The sequence below is a fragment of the Eriocheir sinensis genome, unplaced genomic scaffold, assembly GCF_024679095.1.
Source record: "Eriocheir sinensis breed Jianghai 21 unplaced genomic scaffold, ASM2467909v1 Scaffold690, whole genome shotgun sequence".
Lineage (NCBI taxonomy): Eukaryota > Metazoa > Arthropoda > Malacostraca > Decapoda > Varunidae > Eriocheir > Eriocheir sinensis.
The window spans coordinates 108,331-116,749 of NW_026112043.1; the positions used below are offsets into that span (position 1 = coordinate 108,331).

General features: G+C 47.4%; 1 protein-coding gene across 1 annotated transcript in view; it reads left to right on the forward strand.

Moving 5' to 3' along the window:
* LOC126993854 (low-density lipoprotein receptor-related protein 4-like) overlaps positions 1–8,419 on the forward strand; it is a 141,112-nt gene that overhangs the window by 83,466 nt on the left and 49,227 nt on the right. The gene's annotated exons all lie outside the window — the stretch shown is intronic.

Sequence of the window (8,419 nt, forward strand, 5' to 3'; positions counted from 1 at the left end):
AGAAAAAGGGAATGATGAAGAATAAATGAGTGAAAGTGAGGTCAGGTTAGGTAAGGTTAGGTCAGGTCAGACACTTACCTGAGTCCGGCATGTCAGGTGGGGGGGTATTCTTAGCGTCGGTCATAAAGGCGTGACAGTCGGTGTACTTCTTGGAGCAGGCGTCGCCCTTCATGCCGTGACACGCCTCCGCCTCTGCAACACACGGCCACGGTACAGCGCGCAAGTAACGAGGCGTGTACGGAAAACTCTAGCCCTGCATACCTGGCTGCATGAATCCCTGGACTTTTTTATGCTCTGTGTGGTTTCATGTACCGCCAAGCTCGCTGTAAATCCCTCCTGTGTGTGTGTGTGTGTGTGTGTGTGTGTGTGTGTGTGTGTGTGTGTGTGTGTGTGTGTGTAACTCACCACGGCCTGATCACAAGTTGGACTCGCTTTCGCCAGCAAGTACCCTCCCGACGTAAGCAAGTGCTCATTATCGTCGATCTCTGGGTACTGCCAGGACCTCACACACCACACACCCCATCCCCCTTGTTCAAGGGGGGACAGTAACCACTCCTAGTCAACGGAAAGAAACCGGCCTGAGCGGGGCTCGAACCGCCGCCTGTTTGGCCGTGAAGCCTTGCAGCGCAGCGCTCTACCGATTGAGCTATCGAAGTGTGTGTGTGTGTGTGTGTGTGTGTGTGTGTGTGTGTGTGTGTGTGTGTGTGTGAGAGAGAGAGAGAGAGAGAGAGAGAGAGAGAGAGAGAGAGAGAGAGAGAGAGAGAGAGAGAGAGAGAGAGAGAGAGAGAGAGATAGTTAGATATATAGATAGAGTGAGAGAGATGGAGATAGTGATAGAAAATATGTATAGAGAAATTAGATAAAGGAGAGGAGAAATGAATGGATAGGTAGAGAGATAGAGAAAAGTATAGATAGAGAGATAGAGGGAGGATAAATGGATAGATAGGTAGAGATAAAGGTATAAATATATATACAGATATATAAAGAGAGGAGATATGTAAATAGATATAGAGTGTTTTCATTACCCAGTCCACAAGCAAGCCACGCCCATTTCTAACTCAGGCTGCAAGTGACTGGTGAATACAAGAAAAGGTTAAATCTCATTGGCTGTCGCTGGGCTGAGTGGGTGGGGCTTATTACCGATGCTAGCGTGAACGGCGTACCTATACCTGTGGAAGCTGAAGCCCTACGCATTGGCACCTCAGTTCGCCTATCTGATAAGTTTCTGGGATTTTCATGGGCTGTTTTGTGACCCTAGAGAGATTTACACGACCACTGCAGCTTCAACGGAAAAATCACTGGGACCCGATACGTTTAAGAATATGGACCTGTCACGCACCGTTGCCAGATTATCGTACTCAGAGCCTCGTATTTACCGGATTCTGAGCCGTAGCTATTGCCAAAAGCACCAATAATTAACCATTTTAACGATAACTATACATGAAGGCAGTTGTGGTCGAGGAGCCAGTTTTTGGGTCGGAAATCGGCAAACAGGAGGCTGAGTACGACAATCTGGCAACGTTGGGTCACCTGTGCACCGTTCCCAGATTATCGTACTCAGCATAGCATTTACCGGTTTCTGACGCCTAACACTTGCCAAGAAACATCAGGATCTTACTCTTTTAACGATAACTACAAATGAGTTTCGTTATTGGAGCCCAGAAGACAGTTTTTGGGTAGGAAGTCGGGAAATATAAGTGGCTGAGTACGACAGTCTGTCACCGTTTGGTCACCTGTGTTACCTGAGGGGTGTCCAGCCGGCCCAGGACGCATCATGGTCATACACTCCATCATGAAGTCCCTGCAGGCTGGTGGCATGGGCATCCCTTCGCCCATGGGTTCCGCCTCTGGCTCTGGCTCGGGGTAGGCCATATCGTGTTCCATTCCCATCCCGTCGGGCAGCATGGACATCATCTCCTCCGGTCCCATCGTGCTGAGCATCCTGACGAAGCCCATCATCATCTCCCGACACTCGCTCACCATCTGCTGGCACTGCTCCATGTCCTCGTGCCCCTCACACACCACTGACCCTGTGTGCCCGGGGAGGGAGGGAAGAGATAGTTTGACAAGGCTTTCGTAGATGTTGTTGTGGGTACTTCCATGTGTAGTTTTATGAGCCGAGTGTGGAGGGAGGGGCTTTCGGGTCAGTTTAGTGTACGGTGGCTTCATGTACAGGTAGAAAGGTAAAAGGTTAGACAGGTAGATGAGCAGGTAATTAGTACAGTATAGGTACAGTATAGTATGGGGGCGGTTGAGGGGTGGGGGGGCTTCGGGGTCAGTTAAGTGTACGAAGGTGTTGCACAGGTAGAAAGGTAAATGGTTAGACAGGTAGACAGGCAGGTAACTGGTATGATGGACAGGTGTAGGTCAGGTGAGTCTCGGCGCACCTTTGGGGGGCATGACGGGGGCGGCGCGTCCGGGGTACAGCTTGGCCACGCAGTCTGGCATGCGCGTCAGGCAGTCTGCGTGGTCCTGGACTGAGCAGATCACACTCACTGTGGGGGGACGAGGAGGGGAGGGAGTCACCCGACATGACACTCTAAAGGGGGGACTGTGGCACTCTGAGGCCCTAAGAGACAGTTTTTTTTTCATTTATCGTTCTTTAGTTTATTTGAGCAAGACGAGGCACTATTATCACAAAAGGTGGACATGACACTCAGAGGATGAACTATGGCACTCTGAGGCACAAAGAGGCACACATGCTTACCAGGGGACACTTCCGGGGTGCCTTCCGCCGGGGTGAGGAGGGCGAGGCACTTCTGGTACATCTTGGTGCAGTTGGCGTCCCCTTCCTCACACACGTCAGCTGTTTGGGGGTGGGTGGGGGGATAGGAGGGAGATTTGCAGGGGCACGATAAAAAACAACCACGTCAGAACAACCAACGAACCCATCCCCTATCACCACTACTCCAGTTACCCCATCGCCACTACTCCTGCCATCATCACCACTACTCCAGTTACCCCATCGCCACTACTCCTGCCATCATCATCACCACTCTATCACTATATCATCACGATTTCCACTCAGCCTCCCCTCACCACCACCATCACCCCATCACCACTTCTCACAGCATTCCTAGCCTCACCACCACCATAAATTACCACTACGACCTCTACCATCGCATCACCACCAGTACATCACTATTCCAACCACACCACCACCACCACCACTACAACCCCTCCCCCCCCTCACCACCACGTACCCCTGGGATGGAAGTCCTGTCCGTTGTCCATGCCCAGGTCCAGCCAGTTCATGCAGTGTTTGGCCCGAGCGGTGCAGTTCCCCTCCTCCGGCTTGCCCTTACACAGGTGCATCACTGGGGCAGGTAGACAGGTAGAGGGTCACACAGGTAGAGAGCAGGTATAATGAATGTATAATGACAGATAGATACACAGAAAGGTAGAGAGGTAGACAGAAAGGTAGATAGGTAGATGGTCAGACAGAGAGGTAGAGAATGGGTATAATGTTACGTATAAGGAGGGTATAAGGTATGTCTAATGAATTGAAGACAGACTAACACACACAAAGGTACAACGGTAGACAGACGTTAGATGGTCAGACAGGAAGGTTGGGGTGGATGGCAGACAGGTAAACACACATACATGAAGACGGGCAGGTAATTGGTATGGCGAACAGGTGGAAGCACAGGTAGAGAGATAGAGGGATAGGTAGACAGGTGACAGGTTAGAGCTAGATAGAAGGAAGGTAGGCAGGTGTGTGTGTAATAGATAGGTAGGTAGATAGCTTGTGTGTGTGTGTGTGTGTGTGTGTGTGTGTGTGTGTGTGTGTGTGTGTGTGTGTGTGTGTGTGTTACTCACCGTGTATCTTCTGGAACACCATGGGGAGGGAGGGCATGGAACAGTTCCCCTTTCCTTTCATGGACCCCCCTTCCATGTGTCCCATACCCTCCTCCATGGTTCCATCATCCATGCCCCACGACTCCATGGTGCAGTTCTCGCCCATCACCATGCCCCACGTGTCCTTCATGGAGTCCCCGGCCATGCCACCCTCGTGTTTCTTGTGGCTGCTTGGCATGCCCACCACCACCACCACCGCTGACGCCGCCGCCATAACCACCAGGAACGCTTGCATCTGTAAGGAAGGAGGTGACGAGGGGTTAAGGGAAAGGTTTTAAGGTACCTTTCCCCCCTGCATTGCTGTTCAAGAGAGTTTACCTGCTCATATTGTGAGTAAAAGAGGAAGCAGTCAAGGGTAAAATGGAAAAGCCCGCAAAACTACTTGAAAAGTGACAGAGAACTCCAAAATAGTCTTCAGAAGCGTTTGGAAGGGTGTCTCGATACGCCCCTGTGGAAAGTGTTCAAGTCATAGGAAGGTGGAAATACAGACGAAGGAATGGTTTAAATCAATAGACCCAATAGATTTTTCCGTGGTTCCAATATATGGTTCCAGTAGACTTTTCGGAATCGTTTGGAAAGGTGTCTTGATACGCCCCTGTGGAAAGTGTTCAAGTCATAGGAAGGTGGAAATAAAGACGAAGGAATAATTTAAATCAATAGACCCAATAGATTTTTCCGTGATTCCAATATATGGTTCCAATAGACTTTTCGGAATCATTTGAAAAGGTGTGTTGATACGCCTCTTTGGAAAGCGTTCAAGTCGTAGGAAGGTGAAATAGAGACGAAGGAGCGGTTTAAATCAAGACACGGAACATCACCAGTGTTATCTATTGCGGGAGAGAAAAGGTAAACATTATGCTAAAGAGATAGACAATATTGCACCTGAAAAATGATACTGTAAATGGGAATACCAATTTATATGAGGAACAGAAAACCCCGCCACACTTTGACAAAAGAAGAAGAAAAAGAAGACAAAGACGAAGATGATGAAAGATGCAGACGATTTTAAACATTTACTTTCCTCTGTTCTCTCTTAGTGTTCTTCCCAACTTTACCTTTAATAGAGAAACATAACTTTGACCTCTGGAGTATTGGAAGAGGCTGACCAAACGACGTGGACATACACTGAACTTACTTATCATGTTCCGTAGAGGGCGCTGCATACACTGAACTAACTTATCGTGTTCCGTAGAGGGCGCTGCATTCACTGAACTAACTTATCGTGTTCCGTAGAGGGCGCTGCATTCACTGAACTAACTTATCGTGTTCCGTAGAGGGCGCTGCATTCACTGAACTAACTTATCGTGTTCCGTAGAGGGCGCTGCATTCACTGAACTATCCGGCAAATTTTAAGTGGCGGCTCTGACGTAGACAGCCCGCTAGACCCTGTTGCCACGTCTCCAACTGACCTAGCACACCATGCCTCTCACACCCTTCTCTCTCTCTCTCTCTCTCTCTCTCTCTCTCTCTCTCTCTCTCTCTCTCTCTCTCTCTCTCTCTCTCTCTCTCTCTCTCTCTCTCTCTCTCTCTCTGTGTGTGTGTGTGTGTGTGTGTGGACGCGAGAAAAGAGGGGGGGGTGTTCTCATTCGGGGAGTATGGTGCACGACAATGCAAAATAATAATAATAATAATAATAATAATAATAATAATAAACCTCTAAAAAAACCGCATCAAGACTCTTTACCTCTTGGGGTGGTGTGGAAATTAGGTCAAAGTATAATATATTAATGTTCTTAGCCACCACTCCTTCCCCACTCCCTGGCCATCCCCAGCGGAACCTCACCATTCACCTGGATGACTCACATCAGAATTTGCTTGACGGTCCTGGCATTCCGTGTACAGGTACAGTCTCCATATTTTATCATAATTATGCCATACGGCTGACATTGTATGGCAGATGGCAGACACACACCAAAAAATGGCAGAAATGCGATAATTACAGCAGGCAGAGCAACTGGCAACTGCGGTGTGTTGGGTTGACTTGAGCTGACAGCGCCGCGGTGGCAACGCTGCCAAGTGTTGTAGAAATTTCTTTGTATTCACTCACAGATAGAGAATCAATCATAAAAAAACATATTTGTTTTTATACTAGAGTGAGAGAGAAAGAGAGAGACACGGGGAGAGAGAGAGAGAGAGAGAGAGAGAGAGAGAGAGAGAGAGAGAGAGAGAGAGAGAGAGAGAGAGAGAGTTGTCTGGCGGGCTGTCTACGTCAGAGCCGCCACTTAAGATTTGCCGGACTTTAACTTACCGTGTTCCGTAGAGGGCGCTGCATACACTGAACTAACTTACCGTGTTCCGTAGAGGGCGCTGCAGTGGAGGAAGACTTAACAGGCAGACGAAGAAAGTATAAGTGATGGGATCTGGTAGTGCGTTGTCCCTTATATACTACTGATAATTCATTCTCCTCCCTCCCTCCTTCCTTCCCTCCCTCCCTCCCTCCCTCCCTCCCTGGTAATTTTCTTCCTTCAATTTCCTCCATCCAATTATCTCTCTTTTTGTATGTACTCAATGCGTTGTACCCTTTAGTAACCTTCCTCCTCCTCCTCCTCCTCCTTCTCTGCTCATGTATCTTCTCCACGCTGCCTTTTTGCTGTTCTTCCTCTTCCTCCTCTTATTATTATTATTCTTTCCTGCATGTACTCTGTCCTCTTTTTAACCTTCCTCTTTATTCTTTCTATCCCCATACTTTTCTTCTTCCTCCTCTTTTTCCTCTTCTTATTGTTCTTCACTACTGTTCCCCTTTAAACCTTCCTCTTGTTTCTTCCTCTTGTTTCCTTCTTTCCTTCCTTCCCTCCCTCCCTTCTTTCTTCTTCCTCTGTCCTTCCTTCCCTCCATGCCCCACTTCCCTCCCTTCATCACTCCCATTGTACTCTTCTTCCCTTCCCTTCCCCTCCTCCTCCTCCTCCTCCTCCTCCTCCTCCTCCCCCCTTCCTCCCCCCCCTCCTGGTTACATAGTCATCAAGTCTGCCGGAAAATTGAAGGTTTCCAAACAGTGCACCGATTTTTTATTTTTATTTTTTTTTTCACTTTTTGATTCGGCGTTTTTTTTATCTTTTATTTTGATTTATTATTTTTGGTTCCATCGTATTTCTTTTTTTTTCTAATGGTGACTGAGAATGTATGAATGAAAGCAATACACACCCACACCCACGCCCACCCACCACACACACACACACACACACACACACACACACACACACACACACACACACACACACACACACACATTATCCTTTGCAGTCAAGCTTCTGAAGGTCGCCGGTGACCAAATTATGAGAACAAATGCAGTCTGTGTGTGTGCGTGTGCGTGTGTGCGTGTGCGTGTGTGCGTGTGTGTTTGTAAGCGAGGAGAACCCACCAACCTACCTATCTGTATGTTTTTTCTTTGTTTATTTCTTCTTTTGTTTATTTATTAATTTATTTTATTTGTTTTATTACGATTCCCAGAACTCGGCAGAGGAGCAATTTACCTTTTTGTTTGATTTCTTACTTTTCCCATGACCTTTACCTTGATTCTCTCTCCCTTCCCATGGACGGATAATTTTAGGGCCGCGAAAGACTTTAAAAACTAACTCAAAAGATACACAAATACGAGGTGAAGAAGAGAAACAAGCAGACACAAACATAGAGGAGACGAATGCGATGAACAAGAGATAGATAAACAGTGCATGAATAAGAGTCGAGTCAAGGAAAGCGATGCAGACAATACAAAAAGGTGAAGAACGTGAGGTAGATGCAAATAAACGAAGAAGAGGGGCAAGGTAGATAGGTGTGTAACAGATAGGTAGGTAGATTGTGTGTGTGTGTGTGTGTGTGTGTGTGTGTGTGTGTGTGTGTGTGTGTGTGTGTGTGTGTGTGTGTGTGTGTGTGTGTGTGTGTGTGTGTGTGTGTGTGTGTGTGTGTGTGTGTGTGTGTTCTTCCCAACTTTACCTTTAATAGAGAAACATAACTTTGACCTCTGGAGTATTGAAAGAGACTGACCAAACGACGTGGTCATACACTGAACTAACTAACACTAAGGAAGAAAAGTAGAAAGATGTTTAAAATTGCCTTACTGTTCTTCTAGTTTTTGTTCTTGTTCTTCTTCTAGTTCTTCATCTTTTCTTGTACTCGTCCTATGCCTTCCCTCATTTTTATGTCACCCTCTTCTCCCTCTTTCTCCCCCTTTATGTCACCCTCTTCTCCCTCTTTCTCCCCCTTTATGTCACCCTCTTCTCCCTCTTTCTCCCCCTTTCCTCAGTCACTCATTTCCTCCCTTCGTTCCTCTCTTCCTTACACACCCTATTTTCCTCCCTCTTCTCCCTTCTCCATTGCCTCTCCCTCTGTATTCCCGTCTTCCCTACCAGTACGGAAGGAGGAGGTGAAGAGGATAGGAGATGGAGAAGAGATAAGAGGAGATTTTTTTTTTTTACAGCAAAGGAGACCGTTCAAGGGCGTAAAGAAAAATATTAAAAAAAAGCCCGCTTCTTACTGCTCCAGAATAGAGGTCAAAGGAGTGGCCAAAAAGAGAGGTCAATTTCGGGAGGAGAGGTGTCCTGATACCCTCCTCTTGAAAGAGTTC